The sequence below is a fragment of the Ictidomys tridecemlineatus genome, chromosome 8 (genome assembly GCF_052094955.1).
Source record: "Ictidomys tridecemlineatus isolate mIctTri1 chromosome 8, mIctTri1.hap1, whole genome shotgun sequence".
Classification (NCBI taxonomy): domain Eukaryota; kingdom Metazoa; phylum Chordata; class Mammalia; order Rodentia; family Sciuridae; genus Ictidomys; species Ictidomys tridecemlineatus.
The window spans coordinates 111,930,173-111,955,193 of NC_135484.1; the positions used below are offsets into that span (position 1 = coordinate 111,930,173).

The window sequence follows — 25,021 nt, forward strand, 5'->3', positions numbered from 1 at the left end:
AATAAAAAGGGCTGGGGATGTAGCTCAGGGTCAGAGCAACCCCGGGTTCAATTCCCAGTACCAGAAGAAAGGAAAGAAGGAAGCAAGGAAGGGGTCCAAGGGGATTTTTGAGACCTTGTATATCTTTATTCTGCTCTCAAGATTGGGTGATAGTTTGGCTAGGTATTTAATTCTAAATTGATTTTTTTTTCCTTCAGAATTTTGAATGGTTTTCTCCTTTTTTTTTTTTCCAGCTTCTTATGTGGCTGGGGGGAAGATGAGTAACATTCTAATTGTTGGGTCTCCATATGCAACCTGTATCTTTCTCTCTGTCTCTCTCAGAGCTCTGTAGAATATGCCTATTTCCTCTGCACCGGTTGGCATAGTTCTTCATGCTGTGTCCTCAGAGCTCTCCTTCAACCTGGACACTCTATGTCCAGGTTTTTCCTTTCTATGTTTATTTTGAGTGGGGCCACTTAGATGGATTCTCTAGATTTCTAATCTATTTTTAGCTTTTATTCTATGTTCAAGAAGATTTTCTAAACTTTATCTCTCAACTTTCCTACTAATTAGAAAGAAATTCTTCTACCTTATTTTTTCATTTCTTTATTATTTATTCTTTTTTATTGAGAGGATCGTGAATAAACAGAAAAGTTTGAAAAAATGCATATTTAATATCCTTCCCTCTCCATCTAGGTCAGTGCTATCTCATAAAAACAGATGGTGATCTGAGGATTGAACCCAGGGTCTCACGCATGCTAGGCAAGTGCTCTACCACTGAGTTACACCCCCAGTCCTTAATCGTAAGTTTTCTTGTAGCCACATATGAAGAATAAAAAGAAATAGGTAAAATTAATTTTTATAATTCATGCTATTGAGCTGGGGCTGTGGCTCCATGGTAGAGTGCTTCCTAGCATGTGTGAGGCACTGGGTCCGATTTTCAGTACCACATGAAAATAAATAAATAAAATAAAGGTCCATCAACAACTAGCAAAAATATCTATATTTTTAAATAATTCATGCTATTTACTTCAAAATATAATTTCTAGATGTAACAACATAAAGATTATTAACAAGCAGTTTCCATTCCTTTTCTGATTCTAAGCCTAAAGTTCCGTGTGTATTTTCGACTTAGAGTGTAGCTCAGTTTCGATGAGGTCATGCATCTCATGGCTCCGTGGGACTCCTGGCTACTATACCAGACAGTGCCAAAACAGAACAAAAAAACATGAGTTACGAATCTATCTACGTCGTGTCTGTATATTTTGGCAGAACTATTTGAGAGAAATTTGTAGACCATATTATAGTTGAATTTTAAATACTTTAGCCCCCAGATTCTAAAATGAATGACATTTGCTATATAACCAATTGTTATTAACACACCTGAGAAAGTAAACCATTCCCTATTATGTTTAATATCCTGTCCATGTTCAATTTCCCCCAGTCGTGCCCAAATGTTCTTTCCTAACTGATGTCTTTACACCAAGCTCCTATCTAGTCTTAGTCTTATCTGGGACTAGGCTGCCTTGGTCCTCCTGAAATCTTTCACAGTCTTCCCGTCTTTCCGTTTCCATGAACACTGACGTTTGAAGGCACTGGGAAAGCTGTCTTGGAAAACGTCTTACATCCGGATTTATCTGATTGTTTCCTTCATGATGTTCTTTTTTTTTTTAATATTAATTTACACTTCAATTATTGGACACATTTCCAAGTTATAACACACCAAGCACAACCACATCATGCATTATCTTAAATAACTTTGTCAGTGTCACTTGGAGCTAAGCAAGACGGAAATGAAGATATTCTGGACTTGAGGACCAGCTATCTTTTAATTAAGCTTTTTGTGTCTGAAAAGATATTCTTCCTCTTCTATATCAAGTTGTCTTTTTCAGCATTTTACATATATCCATGTGTTTTGTAGATCTGAAAGAACTCTTCTAAAGATTACCAATTTTGTAATCTTTGACCTACTTGGGGGTGAAGGTAGATGCAGTGGTTGAGGTATTTTGCAAACAACTCCTGGCTCTGAATATGGTGACATGGGTTTGGCCCCACGGGTGTGTCAGATGGCCAGTTGCACAGGGCATCATGCTTAGAAGGGCCTTACGCTTCATCCAGTATGCTGGCACCGCCATCTTGAAATTCTTAATAATTTTTACACCAATTATACAGCCACTCCCAAATGACCTGGTTAGTTTTCTGAGAGACCAAGTCCAGGATGTTCAACCTGAGGATATTGTTTTCTCTCGGTGTCTGCAGCACACACGCATGCCTGTGTCAGACAGACAAGAGGCAAACAAGAAAATGACATTGGTGTGGCAATTCACGGCTTGCGACAGACTTTACAGGCTTCCCTCCTTTAACTCCTCACCAGCCAAGGTCAGGAGGAAAGTCTACCCCGTGATGTTCTTTAATTCACTCTCCTAACTCCTGCATTTTACTGGAGACTGGAAGTGAGGCGAGTGAAATCATGGTCAGATTCAGGTTAACTATTTTTAGCAAGGATACCACAAGGGTTGCAATCGTATTTTTAATATCAAAGAGCTACTTCTCGTTCTGGGAAGGTTGTTTTATATAGCATCTTCTTGTTTCAAAGGGAGCACTTTTCTGAGACCATCTCAAAGAGATGATGTATATGTATTTTTTCTCAAAGAGATGTATGTATGTATTTTTCGTCTTTTTTTCACTATCTCTGAGTCTTTAAAATATTTTTTTCCCATATTTGCTTGTTTTGCTTTCCCTTTTTCACAGTGAGGGTTCTTTAGTATCTATTCATATTTAAGACTGAAGCTATTTGAACTGGGTCATTCCTAGCAGCTTTGGTGGCAAGCCGACTCTTACACTGAACTAAATGACAGCATCTGCTGGTGTCTTCTCTTGGGCCAGTTACACTTCTTTTTGGTGGTGCTGGGGATTGAACCCAGGGCCTTGTGCATGCGAGGCAAGCACTCTACCAACTGAGCTCTGTCCCCAGCGCCCCCCACCCTGGGCCAGATTCCCAATTTGCTAGTTTTCCCAAATTTCCTATGGGGCATAAACCGGTTACCTAAGTTCTGAAGCTGAGCGGGGAAGGCGTGGGGGAAATGGACCACCCGAGGTGTGGTCCCTAGGCCAGCTGGTCTTCTACTAGAGTGGGGAAAGGGCCCGATTTTGCAAGCCGTGGAATGGGACCTAGGACTATCACTATCTCCTTACCTACTTCCACCCAGTTCTCCCCAGCTCCACCCTGCCCCCTGGACAGTATCTGGCTTTATTTTATTTTATTCTTTAGTACTGGGGATTGAACTCAGGAGGCATCCAACCACTGAGCCACTCCCCCAGCCCTATTTTGTATTTTATTTAGAGATGGGGTCTCACTGAGTTGCTTAGCGCCTCACTAAGTTGCTGAGGCTGGCTTTGAACTCACCATCCTCCTGCCTCAGCCTCCCAAGATGCTGGGATTGCAGGCGAGCGCCACTGCACCTGGCTGGTATCTGGCTTTTTGAAGCTGGAAGCAGCCTGCTTCTTCCTTCAGCCCAGCCATCGCCTTCTCTCCCCCAGTGGCCAGCCTGCAGCTTCTTCTGCCAGGGAACTCTCCAGCCCCTTTCCAGCTTCCAGAATTTTCCTGATTACGTCATGCCACGGTTTGTCCCCTCTGAAAATCAGGTCGACATTTAATCCCCAGACATGAGAGGGGGCTTTGGGAGGTGCCCAGGGTTCAAGGGCAGATCAATCCACGCATGGAGTCAGCGGAGTCCTGGGTTAGTGGGTTCTCTAGACAAGAGGGGGGCCACGGAAGCTAGCTTGCTGGGCCTCCCTCGCGCTCCCCCTGTCCTTGCCGTTTCTGGCACCACCCCAGGACTCTGCCATCAGCCATGCAGCCCCTCCACCTTGGACCGGAGCCAGGAGCTGAAATCAGCCTCTTTTCTCTGTTAACTTACTCAGCCTGTTACCAGCCATAGCTGGCCGGCCGGGCCCCCACTTTCCCTCTTCCTCTCCTGTGGGGTGCACCTTGCCTTATCGTCTCCGTGGGGCTTCAGGAGAGAGAAGGCAAGCTGCAGTGGGTCCTCCAGCTCTCTGTTCTGAACTTGAGATTTCGAGAAACATCAGGAGATCCCACATGACTCTCCACTCACCTCCTCTTCTGCTCCTTCAATGTCTGTTACTCTTTTTAATCTCATCTTCTTGCTCTTAGTCTCTCCCCTTCTCTCCCTGCCTCTTTCCCATTTGCCCTCCCCCTCCCCTCCCTCTCCTCCCCTCTCTTCCCCCTCCCTCTCCTCCCCCCTCCCTCCCCCTCCCCCCCCACTCCTTCCTTTGGTAAGTGGTTTTCAGACAGGGTGGCTCCCGCACACCCAGGAGACACCTGGAAACTCAGGGCACGGGTGGGTGCCCCTGGCTTCTGGTGGGCAGAGGCCAGGGACTGACAAGAGGCAAACATGAAAACAACATTGGTGTGGCATTCATGCAACCTGCAGAGGACAGGACTGTCCCCTGCAAAACATGCACTCCAGTCCCAGACGTCACAGAGCCACAGTGGAGAGGGCCGGCTCTCCTTCACCCCGCTTCACCCACACCCCGGTCCTTCTCAGAGAAAAGGAGAGCGTGCAGAGGAGCAGGGCCCAGAGGGGGAGCCCCTGCAGCCCAGGCTGGGGTGAGCGGCCCAGACCCAGGGCGGACCTTGGCGATGGAGTCTGCAGATGTTGGTGTTGGCCGTCGCAGGGTCAGACAATCTGGGGGGAAAGAGCTCCTGAGCTACACCAGCTGCTGCCGCCAGCTGTTTACCTGGCTGTGAGGACCACCCCGGCCTGGCTCTCACCCACCACCCACCCCGACTGGCTTCTCCCTGCTGCTCGGCTGGGGGCCACTGGGCCACTGATGTGAGCTCTGACACCCGTGAGCCATGGAAACCTGCCTCTTCCCCAGGCTGCCAGGGACCTCCCCCCTGCACTGGGACGATGCATCTGAGGGCTTGGTCCACTTCCTGAAGCCAGCAATCGAACTGTGGAGCAGGCTGGAGCCTGGTCCTGATGAACTTAGTGAAGGAGCCCCGGGGCAGCTCAAGATCCTGGAGAGACCTGGCTCCAAGTCTCCCTTCAGACCCTGGGTCACCCGCTGTGGCAGAGACTACTTGCTGCCCCGCAGTATCCATGCTCTCATCTTACGGAGTAATTGAATTTTAGTTGGACAAATGGCTGCCCAGCTGAAAACTACATTTCCTAGACTCTCTTATAGCTATGTGTGACCTCATGGCTAACTTCTGACCAATGAGAAAGGAGTAGAAGTGATATGTGCAACATCTGGAACATGTCTTTGAAACAAAAGGATACAATCTTCGATGGTAGGGGCTGGGGCAACCATTTTGGACCATACAAAATGAAGGTGCCTATTAAGGGTGTCAGCGCAAGGAGTTAGAAGGCATCTGGCTTCCCACCACTGAACCATCCTTCTAATCGCATACTGACTATACTCGACTTTCATATGAGAGAGAAAGGAGATGGTTTCTTGTTTTAAGCACGTTATTTGGGGGTCTCTGACTTCTCAGTGAAGCCTTTTGTGACCCACACCCATCCCATGCAAAATACACTTCTGGTACCTCCAATGTTTTTCAGATAAGAAAATGGTGACCCAAGTTCACATTGGCAGTTAATTTATGGCACAAAGCCAGGTTCAAAGCACTGATGTGGATGAAGCCCAAGATTCCTTCCATTTCTGACATTCGGGGATTCTCGAGACCTATCAACGGGTGTGGTAGGCACCAGGAACTTGGCTTGCTGGAGATGGTCACGCTCATCTCCTCTGATACAAGTGCCTTCCCCACTCACTCTCTGTCATCTAGCCACTGACCTTTGAGCTCCTCAATCACTCAGCCTTGGTTACCTCGGGGCCTTGGCACGTGCCATTCCCTCTGCCTGGAAGTCATTTCCATTTTCACCAAGATGGCCTCTTTAAAATGCAACTTGGCAACACTTCTCCAGGAAAGCCTTATCTGACAGTCCATCCACCTAAAAGCTCCAGGAGGGCAGGGACCATGTCTGAGCGTCACTTATTATCATGTTCCTAATGGTCAGCCTGGTGCCACAATAAACATTTGTGAGATGAATGAGGGAATCCACCCTGGAATCGGAGATGTAACCCACCCGGAGTATGGGAACGAGCCAGGCTGGCCTCACCAGGAGCCTCCCAGCCTCACATTTCCTAGAGAACTCTTTCTTTTTGGTACTGGGGATTGAACCTGGGGGCACTTAACTACGGAGCCAGCCCCAGCCCTATTTTGTATTTTCTTTAGAGACAGGGTGTCACTCAGTTGCTTAGGGCCTCGCTTTTGCTGAGGCTGGCTTTGAACTTGTGATCCTCCTGCCTCAGCCTCCCAAGCCCCTGGGATTACAGGTGTGTGCCACCGCGCCCAGCCCGGCTGAAATCGAGTGCTCTTGTGATCCACGCCTCACTGGTGGGAAACCCTCATCTGGGAAGCCCCCAGGGAAGTGCCCCTGAAGACTTCAGACGAATATGGCCGACCAGGCTCCAGTCCGTAGGTCTGCGTGGACCATGCCTCTGCAGTTCTGAGACAGCCCCACGTCAGACGGATGCTGCTGGTCCACAGACAACACCTTTGAGTAGCCTGGCCACAGAGGGCCTCAGATTCCCTTTACGTCCATCTGTCCATCTGTCCACGTCCCAGCTTGGTCTCTAGCTAGGACCCTGGACCCTGGCTCTTTGGTTCAGGGAGGCAAGTCCTGTCCACCTCTGAGGACAGCTCCCAAGACCGAGGCCTGGCCTGCCCAGCCCAGTGGCACCATGCACGGACCTGCCAACTGCCCCTGCGGGCCCCTCCCCTGCTGCCGGCCGCCGCTCCTTCCCTGTCCTGGCCGATCCTCCACCTTGGCATTGGTGAGTGCTGTGACGCCCTTGGACCAGTGCCACCCTTTAACCTTGTGTTTCTCCAGGTTAACTGACGGCATTGCCTTTAGGACACAAAGCCGTGCCGTGTGTTTGTAGGAAGGTCAAGTCAGGAGAGCGGACGCGGCTGTTCCCAGGCCTCCCCTGCTGTGGGGCGCGTGCGTGGTGGTCCTTATGTGTCTGGCTGTGCCCCGAGGGCTGTGGGCTCTGGGTTGTGGCACTGGCTGGGGAAGGAAGGACGGAAGGGCTGGGGCACCCGCAGCTCTGCCCTGGGCCTCTTGCTTTTGCCTTCCCTGAATAGGTGTCTTGTTTGTCCACCAGACAGGCGGAGTGGCCCTGCGGATGGCACATCTCCTCTGGGCCCCCAGGGCTCAGGAGGCCCGACCTGCCGGGGAAGTCTGGCCGAACCCTAATCCCGACAGGGGAAATGCCAAGGCCTGAGGCGCCATGCCAGGCTGGGCTCCTGCCCCGCTCCCCGCCACCAGCCCCCGTCCATGGGACAGAGATGACCTTCCTCACAGCACAGCTCAGAACCCGCCTCCTCGCCACACTGTCCCCACCTCCCTGGTGCTGGCCAGAGCACAATGGGGCCACTTCAGAGCAAAGTCACATCTGCAGAATCCGCCTTCCCGGGAGTTGGAAGGCTCTGGGCGCGCCCCACAGCAGAGGAGCCCCAGCCAGAGAGGCCTGTCTTCCTCCTCCCAGGGCCATCTGGGATGAGGTCGGAGGCTGCAGCCTCACAGCCAGGTCCCACAGACAGGGCCAATCAGCAGAGCCGGGCAGTGCCACAGGAGAGTGAGCTCCGAGTCCCTGGGACAGGCGACTCTGTCACTTTGAGCTTCTGTGTTTATAGATGTCAAATTCTTCGTCCCTCTGCCCCCAGACTGGACTGCAGGGAAGAGACTGGTCCCCGAGGAGTCGATTCCCGGTTCTCCTCCATCTCCAGGGCTCGCACGGGGCCCTCCTTGTCTCCGGCCCTCATTTGGACAGTGTTCGTTCCTGGGCACGGTCTCTGGTTTCCATAATGTTTATGAATGAACTGGGCTGTCCCTTTTCTTCGGCTAGAAGATGACTCCGGTTATGTAAGGACAGAGGGTGTTTTCCAAAGAGTATTAAACTAGAGCCTCATTCACACTCGCTCCTCACCATACCAGAAATTGAACCCAGGGACTTTCAACCCCAGAGCTACGCCCCAGCCCTCCCACACACTTTCTTAACATTTTGAGACAGGGTCTCACTGAGTTGCTTAGGGCCTGGTTCAGTTGTTGAGGCTGGCTTTGAACTTTGAGATCCTCCTGCCTCAGAGGCCTCCCCAGCCGATGAGATTACGGGCAGGTGCCACCATGCCTGGCTCAAATCTCTTCTTAAGCCCACACCCTTGACTCTCCCTAGCAGAGACCCAGACAAGGGCGACAGACGACAGGATGAGAGTGTGGGGGGCACGGGTATTCTCTGCTCTTGGCCCAGCCTCCCGCGGGAGCTTAGACCCCTGGGCGGCAGTCCCACCTCTCCCAGCCCCCACCCCCACCCCCACCCCAGGTCTTCAGCTCCGGCCTCTCGGGTCCTCCTGCCCCAGTAGCCAGACCAGGCACCAGAGCCTGAGCACGGAGGGAGCAGCCCTGAAGGGTGGAGTCTCCCACGGTGATCCTGGACAGGAGGGTGAGTCAGCCCCTCTCACAGCCTCGCAGGTGCAGCTGGGTTCAAGCCCCTGAGTTCAGGTGAGGTCGGTGGCCTCAGCCTTGCCAGCGTAACCCCAAGGTCTTCCCTGACTCACCCTGGCCAAGGTCTCCCGAGTCCCGGCAGCCCGGATGGCGCTCCTCGGCATCTCCTGGGATTGGTCTTGGGTGCGGTGGGGACGTCCTTCTGAGCATGTGCGTGGGTGTCCCTGTGCAGAGGAAGACGCAGGGGAGGGGCAGAGTGCAGTGGCAGGGACGCCCGGATATCCTATCAAGACCCCCAGGAGGGAAGAGCCTGTCCCCTCCCCGGGCTGGGCCTGGTCTCCCCCAGACCGAGGTGCCTCCAGAAGCTCCCCTGGGCCTGCGGCCTCCGAAACCACAAGTGCTGGGCACCGGGTGCGGTGAGTGTGTGCGGGGTCCCTTCTCCCTCCGTCTTCAGCGGCCCCTGCGGCAGGGCCCAGGGAGCAGGCTCCACTTCTGTGCTGGAGTTGGGGTGGTCTAGCCTGGGCTCCTGTGGACAGACCTGGGTGTTCTTGGAGGCCTGGGACTCCCTGAGGGACTCCCCAGCCCCTGCCACAGACTCCTGCCTCCTCCCTGCCTCCTCCCGCTTCCCTTCCTGAGAGGTCAGTGGAGTGACCAAAGCCCCTTTGGCAGCTCCTTGGGCAGCCCCCAGCCTGACTCGAGGTGGGACTGCTTGCCCCTGGGGGCGCCTGCTCTGGGCTTAGCACAAGCTGGACCTCTGGCTCTCTCCCTTCCCTTCCAGCCACTGGTGTGACCAGCTCCCTCACTGCTGGTCCCTTGGTCTGTGAGGACCCACAGGATAGGCCTCTTCTAGCCTGTCGTGATGTCTCCTTGGAGGAGGGAGAGAAGGCAGGTCCAGGAGCCAGGAAGGATATGGAAGAAAACAGGTGAAACCACAGGGGTGCCACGTGGGCACAGCTGCCACAGGTGTAACGAGCTAGGGGTGGCTTTGCAATGGTCTCTCTCAGTATTTTTGCTCTGACACAGAACAAACAAATGGAAAGGAAATGTCTCAGAAGGTGAACTCTTAGCTTTGTTCACTCTTGCATCTCACGTGTCCAGATCACAGACGCTAGTAGATGCCCAATTGGTGTTTGTGGAAGGAATGAGTGACAGATTCCCAACTAGTGCTGCTTCATAGACTTTCAGACTTTCTGTCATGTGTGTGTGTTTATTTATTTTTGGGGTACCAGGGATTGAACCCCAGGGTGCTCAACTACTGAGCCACATCCCCAGCCCTTTTTACTTAGAGACAGGGTCTCACTGAGTTGTTTAGGATCTTGCTAAATTGCAGAGGCTGGCTTTGATCCTCCTGCCTCAGCCTCTCCAGCGGGTGGGATTACAGGCCTGCGCCAGGACAGGGCTCTGTCATGTTTCTGAGAGTTGCACGGATCCCCTGTCCTCCACTTCACCTCCTCTCACCCCATGAGCCAACTGGTGGTGGGTGCCAGGGTCGTGTGGGTGGGCCAGGTGGCCAAGAGACCTGGGTTCCAGGGTTACCTCTGGAATGTGTGACCAGGCAAGTCTCTGCCTCTGGGTCTCAACTTTTTCATCCGTGAAATGAAGAGAATGGATTAGTTCAGTGGCTCCTAAAGACTGTCCCCCATCCCCAAGCCGGGGAGCCCTTTCTTCAAAGGAAATCTTAAAAAGCTCAAAATAGGAAACATCTGACGCCCGAGGGTCTCTAACAGGGGTGTGTGCGCAAAGAGGCTCTGTGAAGCCTACTTTGAGAAACTCTGGTGGGCCGTCCTCTCCCGTCTGTAAGGTCCTGAGAAGGAGAGAGAAAAGGACGGAGCAGCAACAGCCCAGGGCGCCCGCGGAGCCCGGGATCAGCGGCTCTGCTCGGTGTGGATTTGGGGGGCTGGAGGGACGGGCCGCAGGGGTTTTGAGTTGGAGCTGAACGCGGGGGCTTATTGGGGAAGAAGGGGCGGCTCCTCCAACATCGAGCTCAGCCCCAGCCCGGGAAACCCAGGACAGAGCAGTACCCTGAAGGCTGGTGACCGCTCCGTGGAGGAGAAGCGGGGGACCCGGCCGCTGGGAGCCCGCGAAGCTCCCGGGCAGCGAGCCCCGGGCCCCCTCTGCAGACCCAGGGCGGCCGCCGGCAGATGGGCGCAGCGCGCCACCGCCCCCTCGTGGTCACGCCGGCCGCGAAGCCGGGCCCTTCCGTCCCTCCCGGGGAGGCGATGAACACCTTCCCCGAACGAGGTGCTCCCCGGCTGGGGTCAGAACTGGAGAACTCAGGGTATCTCTGGCTCTGCCCCATTTTTCCCCTCGGCCAGGCCTCCCCAAACAGGAGCCACCAGAAACCAAAGCCACGGACTGTAGCACACCCAGGTGCCGGCTGGGAGTCTGGACGCCAGGGTTTGAATACCTCTGCCTCCCAGACGCCGTGTGTCCCCGATGTGTTGGAGAACCTCCCTGAGTCTCCTGTCCTCGCTTGTAAAGGGAGACTCAGGGTCCCTGTCCCCCCGCCCTCCCTGGTGAGCTGCTCGGCGCCAGGCTGGGGCGGCCCTCGTGGTGGGGGAGGGGAGCAGAGGGGGTGGGGCTCGAAGGCACCACCCCAGAAAGCGGAGCGTGGGAAGCAGAGTGCCGAGGAGATCAGGGGCTGCAGCCCGAGACAGGCCCTCGGGACTGTTGATTCCTTGTTCCACTCACAGTGTCACCCCAGTCCACCCTTTCTTGTCATTGCCAAGGGTCAGCCCCTATAATCCGCGCCCTGATGGGTCCATTGGGTTCCCACTGGTCCCTGCTTACCCAGGCTGCCCTTGCTGCACGGTGCTGGAATCTTCTTTACTTGGAACCCTCGCGGGCTCCCTTCTGCAGGCTGAACCAGCTCCATCCAGATGCTTGGGTTTGGCGCACCCAGGTCCCTTCGCTCCGCTGTTCTCTGTCCTTCTAACCTCCTTGCCATCTTCAAGCCACCTTCTCCCTGGTCACACTGGGAGGATTCATTCTGTCTTAGGAGGGTCTTGGGGTTTCCTGCTGGGGGGTCCCTGCACTCATTCCTTCTGCCAGTTCTTCTCTAACTGCTCACATCCCGCCGACTGGTATGTTCTATGTTGCTTACTGAGTATTTTACTAAAGATGCTCTCATCCTGCAGAACAGAGTATGTGCACAAGTGGCTGAAATGCTAGGTTATCTATGCTAAATTCCAGATCATAGGGACTTGGGATTTCAGAGAAGACAAAATACTTTGAGTGAGAATCTTAGTTTCCTTGAAGGCCTAAGCCATAAACTTCCTCATGGAAGCAGACCTACCTCTTAGTCTAAAGGAAGGGTGTGTGTGTGTGTGTGTGTGTGTGTGTGTGTGTGTGCTGTTTTGGAGGTGGGATGGAGAGGACATAGAGGAACTCTACATATAGCCTTTTTTGTTAATTTGCATTACTGAATATTGAACCCAGGAATGCTCTACCATGAACTACACCCCCAGCCTTTTAATTTAATTCAATTTTTTAAAAATGTGGGACAAAGTCTCAGTAAGTTGCTGGGTCTGGCCTCTGTCTTGTAGTCCTGCTGCCTCCGCCTCCTGAGTCGCTGGGATTACAGATGTGCCCCACCATACCTGGCCACCTGTAGCTTATGAACTTGTTGGTGACTGATAATATCTTTTCATCTGTGTAATAGTAAGCTAGTATCATAAAGAATCCTAGTTTTGGCTATTCAAAGAAGAGACTACATCATCTCAGGGTTTAAGAGATCCAAGGAGAAAACCCCAGGCATAGCCCTCATATATTTTATGACATTAAAGAAAAAGGTATATAGGTGCTCACTTCTTGACTCTGAAAGAGTCTCAGGGATGAAATCTAATCACACAATGGCAAGTTATTGCTTGATAAAGAAAAAGAGTGGCACTGGGGTTGTAGCTCAGTGGTAGAGCACTTACCTCGCACGTGTGAGGCACTGGGTTTGATCCTTAGCCCACATAAAAATAAATAAATAAAGGTATTGTCTCCATCTACAACTAAAATTATATATATATTTTTCAAAAAACAGTGTATTGTAAAGATGCTGATGTATCTTCTTAATCTTCATACTTCCATGCCTAGTCCAACAGGAAGTATTTCATAGGCAAGAATTGGCCCTCTGTATTTATTTTTGATTTATGAAAAAAGTTAAGTGGGAAATTATTGGTTTGATTTTGAATCCCAGAAGTCTGCATACACAGGCTTATTTGAAAGAGCCACATAATTGTAGTACTGCCACCCTGTGGCAATTTTGATAAATTACAGGCAAAACTTCCTAGAAGACCCAACTTGAATGTTGGAGCATTTCTTAGGAACATTGCTGTTAGTTCTTCCCTAACAGTTTCTTCTTTTCTTTAAGACCTAAGATACCTAAGTCAGATCTTTCCCAAGCATTTCCTCTTAATGCATGAAAATCTTCAAGCCTGTCTAAAACGCAAATGGATGTTAGGTGTTAACATTTAAGTGTTTAGAGATTTCTCCAGAGTGGCTTCCCATCCTGACTCTAGAACAGATGTTTTCAACCTGGGATCCAAGAATGAGCTTAGGGTTGGGTGAATGAACTCTTTGAAGTTGTATAAGTGTGAATAAATGCATATATGCATCTTTTCTGAGGAGTGGACCCATGTCCTTTGACTAGATTCCCAATGGAAACTATGACTCCAAAAAAATTGCAGAGTCTCTGCTTTGGGATGACATAGACCCAAACTGACTAAACAGAGGGGAGAGAGAGAGAGAGAGAGAGAGAGAGAGAGAGAGAGAGAGAGAGAGAGAGAGAGAGAGAAGAAGGAGGAGGAGGAGGAGGAGGAGGAGGAGGAGGAGGAGGAGGAGGAGGAGGAGGAGAGATATAATTGAACTTCCAAACTGGATAAAGACTTGATCTTTTTCTTCCCTGTTCTTGACACCCCCATTTCATGCAGCCTCCAACCCCCCTCCACTATAGGAGTAAGAAGAAAATTGAAACTTCATTTGCAGATGAGTGACCATCTGTCCCTCCAAAGGTTTATGGAGGGAAGGAGGAATTTTATAGCCTCCTATGGAGGTAGATTAATCCAAATTAGCTCGAGGCAAAGGAATCAGGCTATTGGAGATAATGCCATTTAAAAAAAACAACCCCTTTATTTGTCTCCAGATCAGGTGCCTGGGTGCTGCTTGGGAAGTTGATGAATGATTTAGTTATGTTTTCCGTTTGGGGAAAGCGCCTGCTTTTATCTCTGTGATTGCTTCTTCGTTTGGCAACTCACAACCTTCTATCTGTTCTAATGTAATTGCCTCGACCTCTCTGCAGCTCCAGGTAATGTCAGCAGGGCTTTCTTCCCGTTTTCCTCTGGAATTTAATATTGTTGAAGCAAACTAATTGGACCCTATTTCATTTTGCTTTATTTTCCTACGCCAGACCTAGCAATAGGCTGTTGGGCTTTTCTTGTCCTGTTCCTTCACAAAGTTTCACTTGTGAGTTCCCAAGGATGGTGGGTATTCCTTCTCCTCCCCTCTTCCTTCTTCCCGTAGGGAGCCAGGCACAGCTTTAGTCATCTAAAGTGATGACACATGGAGGTCAAGAAAGCTCAGGGCCTTCCTCAGGGACAAACTGTGTCCCTAGGTAAACAGTAAACAGTAAACAATCCTGCAGGTTGTTTACTGTTCAGTGGTGCCCAGCTGAGAAGCCAGCAGGGGACAAGATCCAGCTGGCCCTCTGCTCAGGACACCAAACACCCGGGTGTGTGACTGTGTCCAATGGGCAGAGCGGAAAACTTTTCCTATTTGCAAAAAGGTACCATATTGGTGAGAAGCAGTCCTACCCCCCGTACTTAGTTACTTACTAGAATGGAGAAATATTATATTCTGGATATTCACTTAGGGGCACAGGATCTTGGGATTTTGTCCTGAATATTGAAGACCTTCACTGATACTCAGTTTTGGGACTCAAAGATTTGTGGGAACTCTGGGTTTCACTTTGAATGCTCTAACATTATTACTGGGCAAATTTGATTGACACGGTTCTACCATTCATCCATCCATTTCAAAAATATGGGACAGGTGTGTGCCGGCTGCAGGGAAGGTGGGTTTAAGGTATTGAGGGAAAGAGACGCCACCTGATGAGGACATTTCCAGCAAAATGTATTCTCCTGATCTCTGAGGATGCATCTTTGACAAAGAGCCTTTCCCTCCCACCAGAGAGTCGAGGTATTTACATGTCCCACTCCAGAGAGCAGCCATCAAGTCATTATGGATGCAATCAATCCAGTCAGCGCCTGCAGCCAGCCGAGCATCTCGGAGGCTGCCGTGTGTGGGGGCCGTCCATCCCTGCCTTGACATGAGATATTACACAGGCCATAAAGACTAATGAACTTCTTTCTGCCAGCCTCTGACCTCGTGAGGGGTGGTGGGTGTTTTTATAACCAAAGCAGCAGCAGCTCAAATGGGAGGGAACAGATAATTATAAATATTAGAGCAAATTGACCTTGGGTACATGAGGAGAGCTCAGAGAGGCAGCCGAGGCATTAAGACAGGTTTGGCGTGGGTGGAGTGCTGACGCTGGAGGTGGCAGATGGCTCTTCTAGAGTCAATCTTCTGAGGACCCTGACCTGGGTACTTGAGTAGGCAGGACTGGGGAGTTTGGAACCCCTTGTTTTCATTTGCCTGATTTATTTTATTTTAGGTACCAGGGATTGAACTCAGGGGCACTTGACCACTGAGCCACATCCCTAGCCCTATTTTGTATTTTATTTAGAGGCAGAGTCTCACTGAGTTGCTAAACACCTTGCTGTTGCTGAGTCTGGCTTTGAACTTGCAATCCTCCTGCCTCAGCCTCCCGAGCCACTGGGATTACAAGAGTACAATCTTAGGCACCTGGGTGATTTATTTTATTTTTTTAAACCCAACCCTCTGCCCAAGAGGATTTGCAGTGACTAACAATAAAGGCACCTAGAAGTAATTTCAAATGAGCTGGGGAATTCCAAAGCCTCGCTGTGAGGACCCCGTCATTCACTCATTTACTTGTTCATTGGTCTGTTGCTGGAAAAGCAGTTGTGACTTCACACTCAGTGTATTTGAAACTGCAGGGAAACTAGTCACCCTGATTTAGGCTTGCAGGTGGGGAGAAAAAAAAAAAAAGAAAAGACCTGAGCTTTGGTCCTTACTGACTCCATTGCTTTGGTCCTTACTTACTCCACTGATGTGGCCTTAGGGCCTCACTTTCCCCAGCTGGAAAATGGGTAGAGGGACTAGGTGAGTGGATGTTAAACCTCAGTGGGCATTAGGATCCTCTAGGGAACTTGTTAAAGCCATGGATTCAGCTTTCAAATGTGTGCAGAGGAGGCTGAACTCTGTACTTTAACCGTCTCCTCACCTCTACCCTAGGAGGATTCTGAGGCCAGAATCTCCAGATGTGCTTTGAAAAACTCTGGGCTAGATATTCTGAGTAAACTTGCTCTCTGGAAAAGGATTCAACAGTCTTGCAGCAGGCAGAGGGGAATGGAATGGGAAGATGAACCAGGCAAGAAGGGCTCCGATTTCAGGGTGCTGGGGGAGCTGGGGCAATTTGGAGGAGCTGAGGATCTCTCTCTTCAAAGATGTCTGAGGTGTGTGGCTGCTGGCGTCTGGACTTTCTTCATTTCCCACGGAGGCAGCTATGCTTTTTAGCTACTTGTGTCACCTTGAAGAGGAAGCACACAGTGAGTGTGAGTGTTGACAAGTGTTTGGGGATTGTTCTTTGTACTCATCAATGAAATCATCTTCTACTGCTAGAATGGGACTTTACTTAATTTGCAAAAGAAAAGAAAGTGTTTTAACATATTTTTATAACACTTAAAAACATTGATCTCCAGGCATAGTGGTGCACACGCCTGCAATTCCAGCAGCTCAGGAGGCTGAGGCAGGAGGATCGCCAATTCAAAGCCAGCTTCAGCAACTTAGAGAGACACTGTCTTAAAATAAAAAAGTAGAAAGGGCTGGGGATGTGGCTCAGTGACCAAGCACCCCTGGGTTAAATCCCCAGTAACAAAAAAAAAAAGGGGGCTGGGGTTGTGGCTCAGTGATAGAGTGCTTACCTCGCATGCATGAGGCACTGGGTTTGATCCTCAGCACCACATAAAAATAAAATACAGATATTGTGTCCACCTAAAACTAAAAAATAAATATTAAAAAAGATAATGATAAAAGCAAAAAGAACATTTATCAATCACCCCAGCTTCAAGAACATTAATACAGATATGTAGCAGGATAAAGCTTCAGAGGTGAATCTTTATTTGAATAGGTAAGATTTTTTTCCTCTTACTATTGAAACTCAGGGTTGACTTGCTTAGTCAGCAAAAGAAAAAGGAAAGAACATTTATAAGGCAAACACAAGGGCTGGGGTTGTGACTCTGTGGTAGAGTGCTCACCCAGGATGTGTGAGGCACTGGGTTCGATCCTCAGCACCACATAAGGTAAAATAAAGATATTGTGTTCACCTATAACTAAAAAATAAATTTTTTTTTAAATAAGGCAAACACAAGTCTAATATTAAATAAATCTGTGTTTGACTTGGAAGCCTGTGAAAGAATGAAAACTTTCATTCAGTGACTCAGGCTGAGCCCAAGAGAAACCTTGAATCATCCTGAGTGTGACACCAAGAGGCAATGGTGTCACAATGGTGTCACGAGGTCATGCAGATGCTAAAGCAGGGAGGCAACTCCTTGGAGGGGTATGTGGGAGCAAGAGGAAACACTGTTTGTTTTGGTACCAGGGATTGAACCCAGGGGCACTCTGTCACTGAGTTACATCCCCAGCCCTTTAAAAATTATTATCATTGTTATTATTTTTTGCTTCTTTGATGACTCATCAGATTAACTTTTTTGTATATATATAAATTATTATTAAATTTTGAGACAGGTCTTGCTAAGTTGCTTGAGTCACTATATTGCTGAGGCTGGCCTCGAACTCGTGATCCTCCTGCCTCAGCCTCCTGTGCTGCTGAGATTACAGGCATGCGGCATCATGCCCAGCTATATTTTAGTAGCTTAAATGGCATTTCCTCCTGCTTTTTGATCAAGAGACCCCAATTTAAATTTTGTGCTGAATCTAGCAAGTTACGTAGCTGGCCCTAGATAAGGACATCTCCAGTTCTGGTAGGTTGGCCGGGAGAGCAGGTTGGGCTCAAAGCGGGGTTCTGCAGTGGGATTAGATGATGTTTCTTCCTGGAGTCACAGTCACAGATGTTTGAAGCATTGTGCCTTGGTTTTATTTGTATTCATGCCTGTCCCAGGCTGGCAGCTGGTCTCTTCTCTCCAGTAAGAGCTCTTTTCTGCAGCACCATGGTCGCCTGCCCTTCCGGACCTTCTGATGATCGAGAGCAATGCGGGTTTGATTAGATCTCGCCCAGGCCCCTGTAATTCATCCTCGTGTTCTTGAATCGTCTTCCCTGCGGCCGAGAGCTGTCCCTCTCCGTCTTCCTATCCATTCATCCACAGTGCGAAGTCACTCGGCCCGTCCTGGCCATTAGGAACCCGGGCTCCCCTGCAAGGCCGTGTGTCCTTTTCCAGGCGACCTTTGATGGAGTGCTGAGCCCTGAGGTCAGGGTCCCGCTTCTTTGTGCTCCCAGCTCACGCCCTGGCGGACACCTCATCCCTCCTTCTGATTGGAAACAGACTCCACTTTTTTCAACTCATCTTAATTTTGCCCAAGAAGTCGCTATTGTCTGTCTTCTCTGACTTCTCGTCTCCCTGGTCACTGGGTGTTTGGTGGCTCAGCATCATTATTCAGGGTGAGCCTCTCATCCATTTGTGTGATGGAGCTGCTTCTAGGACTTATTGAGATTTCAGGGAGGATTTGATGAATTTTCTGGGCTCAGTATTGCATTCATTCCAATCTCCTCCTTTTTGAGGAATAACAGTTCCCCTGCCACCTTAGCCCTGGGATAGTTTATTCTTTTGGACTCCATAGAGCACGGGCCAGGCATTGTCTTTACTTAGGTTTATTTTCATTAGGGAATGTTCCCCTCTGGAAGTTTTTTTTTTTTTTTTTTAAAGTAAAATGACTAGTAAACATGCGTAACCTTTCCACACAGTTCCAGGCCTGCAATGTCTTCTTCATATTCTACTTTTTTTTTTTTTTTCTAGTTCCCCCAGCAGTGAGCTCGCCTTCCGGCGTATGGGAATTATTTCGAGTCATCTGATTGTGTTTTTTTTTTGCCCCAGATACTTCCTCAGAGAGATGTTTATTTTAGATCTGGATTTCTCAAAAAGATATTTTTGCTCCTTTGACATTCTCTTCCTCATTGGACAACTTTATATTTTGGAAACTTCACATTTATTTTTTTTTAAAAAGTTGGAAGTTTAGTATACCTAACACCCTGCGTGCCTTCACCAGTATTCACTAATGGTTGACATATTCTCTTTTCTTTAGGTGTGATCTATACTGTTTTTGGTTGACTACTTTGGAATAAAACCATAGATGTGGCCCTCATCCTTATATATTTGAGCATAAATCTCCTACAAATAAGGACATTTTATATAGTTGAGCATAAATCTCCTTATAAATAAGGGCATTTTTCTAGCTGTAATCCCAGATACTTGGGACAGTAAGATGACAAGTTCAAGGCCAGTCTGGGCAACTTAAAGAGAGCCTATCTCAAAATAAAATAAAAAGGACTAGAGATGTAGCTAAAAGGTAGGGAGCTTACCTCACATGTGCAAGGACCTGGGCTCAATCCCCAGTACTGAAAAAAATTCCCTTCTAATCATAGCATCATGCTCACACCTCAGATAATTAACAATAATTCTAAAATCTAAAATAAAACTGCTATTTAAATGTCCTTAGTTGTTCCCTAAATGAATGTGACAACTTTTAAATTTCTTCTAACTCTGCCAATGTCATTTCAAACTTCTGTACAATGCTATCCAATGTCTTGATGTCTTCCACTCTTCAAAAACAGGATCGTCCCCCTGAAGAAACTGGCAAATGGACCTCTTCCAATGTGCACCTTCCATGTTCACAGGGCTCCGTATAAAATCCAGGCTGGCCTCCCTTCCTCAGGCATGGCGGACGGGCGCATCGCAGTGCAGTTTAGGAATTCTCCATCTCCCCTGCTGTCAGACAGGGTTGCTTTTCTACATTTATTTCTTGGCTGTATTCTGAGGCATTGGTATTTCCAAGCTCACATGCATTAGGTCCCCAGACTCTCCCCAAACGTTTAAGTCCTCTTCAGGCATTTTCTAACAATGATATTCTCTCTCTCTCTCTGTATATGTATACACACACACACACACACACACACTCACACACACACACACATAATATTTAAACACCAAACGCTTAATACACACACACGTATTTATTTTTGTGTGTGTGTTGGAGCTTGAACCCAGGACCTTGTGCATGCTAGGCAAGTGCTCTACCACTGAGCTACATCCCCAGGCCTTTTTAAAAATTTGAGACACGGTCTTGCTATGTTGCCTTGAACTTCCCATTCTCCTGCCTCAACCTCTCAGGTCACTGGAATTACAGGCATGTGCCACCCACTCAGTGGTATTTTTTAATATTTATTTGTTGAGGCATAATTATATATGTGTAATTACATACTTAAGTGACAATAATCACATATTTAAGTACATATTTAGGTGTACCACTTGATGCATAAGTTTTGACATATGCATATACTTATGAAGATGTCATGATACTTAAAATACTAAACATTTCCATCACTCCAGTTTGTATCCTTTATAATCTTTTGCATATGTTTTCCCACCCCTTTCCACATTCCCATGTACCACAGATCTGCTTTCTGCCCTTTAGATTAGTTTGCATTTTCTGAGCCAGGCCTGGTGGTGCACACCTGTAGCCCCAACTCCTTCGGAGGCTGAGGCAGGAGGATCTCTTGACCCAAGGAGTTCAGGCTCAACCTAGGCAACGTAACAGGACCGTGTGTCAAAAATAAATAAATATAATTTGCATTTTCTAAGATATTCTATAAAACAACATCCTACAGTGAATACTCTTTTTGTTCTTTTTTTTCTTTTTTTTTTTTACTCAGCATAATAATTATGAGCTTCATCCATGTTATCGAGTGCCTCAATAGAAGTGGTAAAAGCCGGCATCTTGTCTCGGGCAGGAATATTTCCTCTACCTGCCTCAGGTAGTTTCCTCATATGTGTGCACTGATCAGTGCTTGAGGCTCAAGGGGACACTTGGAGCATGTGCACATTCTGTTTTTTCTCTCCTCTTATTCTCTAGTCCCCTTGGCCTCCCGGGTCTCCCACCTCTTCTAAGCTGAGAGACCACCAGGCTTTGACTATGGCCTCTCAGCAATAACCTGGAGCAATTGAAGGGCTCACCTAATGCATGTCCCAGTTTTTAGGACTCACTGAGGGTCACTGGATGATATCCAAAGTTTTGAACATCATTGCCTCAAACATTTTGATAACTTATTTTTAACGTGTGGGTTTTTTAGACACAGGGTAAATTCAGTCCCCGTTTTGCTGTTGTGTTCAGAAGCAGAAGTCACCCCTATAACACTTTGAGGAATGAACTTTGAGTGAGGACTATTTCCTTGATCTGGTATTTGCAGAAGTTCATGCAGGAAGTCCCTGAGCCAGCAGGACTCTTCCTCAGAGCCCCGGGATGTAAGTTTGAGTCTTCTCATCACACAATGAGTGTCAACAGCTGCTGGCCTGGTCCCAATGCCCCTCCGCTCGGGGACCTCACACCGATCTGCTGTTTCCTGCAGACGTTGCCTGCCTGCAGGGTTCCTCATGCTGGCCCTTCTCCTTCCTTCCTTTGCTTCCTCAGGGACCAAGTCAGGACACTCCAGTCGCAGGTCTGGGTACTCAGTTTTACCACTGCCCTCGTTAAGGGTTCTTTGCCAACTCTGCTGCCTGCACCCGTGGCGGTCTTTGTCCTCCTCCTTCCCATCTAATTTGACATCTTTTAACACTCTGCTTCCCTAGTTAGAGTTAACTTTTTTTTTCTCTTCTTTTTTCTTTTCTGGTGCTGGGGATTGAACCCAGGGCACTCTACCACTGAGCAACATCCCCAGCCCTTTTTAATTTTTATTTTTTTATTTTGAGCCAGGGTCTCACTAAGTTGCTCAAGCTGGCCTAGAACTTGCAACCTCCTGTCTCAGCCTCCTGAGTTGCTGGGATTACAGGCAGGTGCCACTGCTCTGGGCTCAACTTTCTTATAGTTTTAACGAAGATCAAGTTTGAATTCAGTTTCTTGTTCTCCTTGTTGCTTTCAGGTGAGTTTCAGGAAGAGAACAGGGAAACATTGACTTGAGGCACGCTCCTCAAGCCTGAAGCCAAGGACTGTATAGTTGCTGCTGTTGTTTTGAATGTGGTTTCTACATCAATGGGAAGCCCGACACAGTCTCTGACCCCCTAATGCGTACTTAATAAATGTCTGAAGAATGCCCATCAAACAAATCCAGCTGTCTCCCCATAACCTGGGTCGACACATTAGGGAGACTAGTGCTCCCACTCCATCTGGTATATCCCATAGTGCTTGGTCTATCTTCCTTCCATTGAGTCTAGCATTCACCCAAGCCCTGGGATCTGTTGAAAGTCTAAGAACGGGAGACTGTCTAAAGTCTGTCTTCCAAGAGCTTTTGGGTTGGATAAACCCACATTTTAAACTCATCATATCATTGACTGTTCTTCCCTTTTGTGTCGGTTCTTTTTTGGTGCTGGGAATTGAACCCAGGACCTTACACATGCAAGGGAACAGCTCTACCGCTGAGCTACATCCCAGCCCCATTGACTGCTTCTTGTTGGACCTTTCATTATTCTGGGTTCTCCAGAAAAACAGAACCAGTAGGAGTCTATAATTCTATAATCCCTATCTATTCTACAATCTCCTGTCTCTAAGTAATCAGCTCGTGTGACTCTGGGACTGGCAAGTCTGTCTTTTGCAAGACAAGACAGCAGTTTGGAAATTCCAGCAGGAGTCAATGTTGCCATTTTGAGCCCACAGGGAATTCTGGTGGCCTGATTCTTTCTTCCTCCGGGGACCTCAGTGTTTTCTTTTAAAACCTTCAACTGATTGAACAAGATCCAACATTGAGGAGGATAATCAAGTTTACTCAAAGTCTGATGATTTAAACATTAATAACATTTTAAAAAATACCTTAATGGCAATGTCTAGACTGGTGTTTAACTCACCACCTACCCAGTTGACATAAATGAACTATCCCAGACTATGACCCTTATTCAATGTCTCTGTTCTTCAATTTTCTCATCTGTAAAATGGGACTATCATTCGACCTTCCTCCGAGGACTGTTAGGGGAAATCCACCTGGTAGGCATCTGGAAAGTCGTAGGCACTTGGGTGGGAGCTGCTCTTGTTCTGTGTGGCAAATAGATCTGAGCTGGTCTCTGGAATTTAGTCTACTCTCTCCCCTTGTCCCCTGTCGTCTGCCTGTATTATGACTCCTAGACTCCTTTGCAGCTACAGAGACTTAGGATGAGATAAATTCAGGCAAGATTTGGAAGGAGGAAGTAAGCAGGGTTGAGCAGATGGGGTTGCAGCTGCCATACACCAGGTTCCATTTGCTAGTCACCAACTTCATGGGTTCACACTAAAGTAACAGCAGCAGCAAAAACAGCAGTTACCTGACCTCTGTTTGCAGCCGTGGAGGTGAGAGCTTGAGCCAGTGGCCTTCAGGTGACCTCTGTGGTCTAGTCCTCCTGTGAGCACTTAATGAAGTCTAACTCCTGGAGGGCTGTAATGCCTGGAGCGCTCTCTGCTTCTCTCTCTGGATTCAGACTGCTATAGAAGGTTCACCTGGTGCCCTTCTCTCTGCATCAAGTTTCCTGGGTTCTCTTTAGCACGTCCTCTCAGAGACAAGCTCTGTGGCTGGAGCTGAGGTGCCAAGAAACAGAGCAAGCACCAGCCGCCAGCCGGCCTGACGCAGGACATGTCATTAACTGCATGGTGTTCTTGCTTTGGATGAAAGTTTCAGCGAGAAGCAGACAGTTCCACTAACTGGAATCTTCCACGAACATGACGTTCTGCCTGTGGGCATTGCTCAGCCCAGAGCTGTGTGTCTATCTCTCAGCAGCCAGATGTCACTGCATTGTCATATTTATAGCTATAAACTCTTGAGTGCATTTAAAGGAACATCTTATTAAAGACATTTCTTGAAGGAGGACACAGACCGCAAACTCTTCATCATAGGGTGGCAGAGTATATATAAAATAATATAAAACAGGGCTGGGGATGTGACCTTGTATCCTCTCAGCATCCTCTCCTCACTGCAGTACAATTTCTGCAGGGTGATTAGAAAAATTATGAAAACTTCTAGCTCTGGAAGGTGAACCACAGATGCAGGTTATTGGGCTGTAGGAGGCTGACTTCCAAATGAACCAAGAGTTGAGGGTGAAGGACACAGAGAGAGACAGAGGCGAGCAGACCCAGACGAGAGCAGGCGGCTGCTGGGGGCAGGAACGGCTGGTGGGGAGAAAGCACTGGCCTGGGATTTTAGTAACAATAGCTTTTTTTCTTTATGAAGTATCTACTGTATACATCTCACATAAGACCTCATTCAATCCTCATAAAAACCCTAATAAATAGTCTTATTAATCCCATTTTATCTTATGAGAAAACTGAGGCTTGGGGCATTAAGAAACTTCTCCCAGGGCCCTGGTGGAAGTGTGATTCAAATCTAGAGGGTGAGTCCAGAACCAGACTTATCCGCACTGAACTACACTGTTGACTGACTCTGAGCATATTCAGGGGAGTTAGAACAGCACTCTTTTTTTTGGGGGGGGGGTACCAAGATTGAAGTCAGGGGTGCTGAACCACTGAGCCACATCCCCAGCCCCTTTTTATATTTTATTCAGAGACAGGGTCTTGCTAAGTTGCTTTGTCCTTCACTAAATTGCTGAGGCTGGCTTTGAACTCGTAATCCTCCTGCATCAGCCTCCTGAGCCTCTGGGATTAGAGTGTGCCACTGTGCGTGGCCAGCAGGGATGTTACATCAGTGAAGGGGTTTGAAATCTCTCTGGCAAATAACACACTTTGAAAATTCTGGTCGGATGTGGTGGTCCTCACCTGTGATCCCAGCAGCTCAGGAGGTTGAGGCAGGAGGATTTGAAGTTCAAAGCCAGCCTCAGCAATTTGGTGAGGCACAAAGCAAGTTAGTGAGATCCTCTCTCTAAATAAAATATAAAAAAGAGTTGGGGGGTTGGGGCTGTAGCTCAGTGGCGGAGCGCTTGCCTAGCATGTGTGAGGCACTGGGTTCAATCCTCAGCATCACATAAAAATAAACAAATAAAACAAAAGTACCGTGTCCATCTACAACTAAAATAAATAAATAAAAATAAACAAACAGTTGGAGATGTGGCTCAGTGGTTAAGTGCCCCTGGATTCAATCCCTGTTACCAAAAAGAAAAAAAAAAAAAGAAAATTCTGGGTTCTTCAGAATACAACAGATTGGATGCTTTGGGTTTTGCTATATGACTTTTCAGAACTACCCATGCTACTGGGCTTTGTGAGTCTTCAAAAAGGGAACAATCATGTAGCACTTCCCAAGG

The 25,021-nt window shown here is 48.4% G+C and overlaps 1 long non-coding RNA gene across 1 annotated transcript; it reads right to left on the reverse strand.

Moving 5' to 3' along the window:
- Positions 1 to 1,374: 1,374 nt before the first annotated feature.
- LOC144366218 (uncharacterized) lies at positions 1,375 to 9,792 on the reverse strand. The gene is made up of 3 exons (XR_013425190.1): positions 8,630 to 9,792; positions 3,386 to 3,613; positions 1,375 to 2,251 (listed from the first exon to the last, which is right to left on the reverse strand). It is a non-coding gene; the product is annotated as an uncharacterized LOC144366218 (long non-coding RNA).
- Positions 9,793 to 25,021: the final 15,229 nt, after the last annotated feature.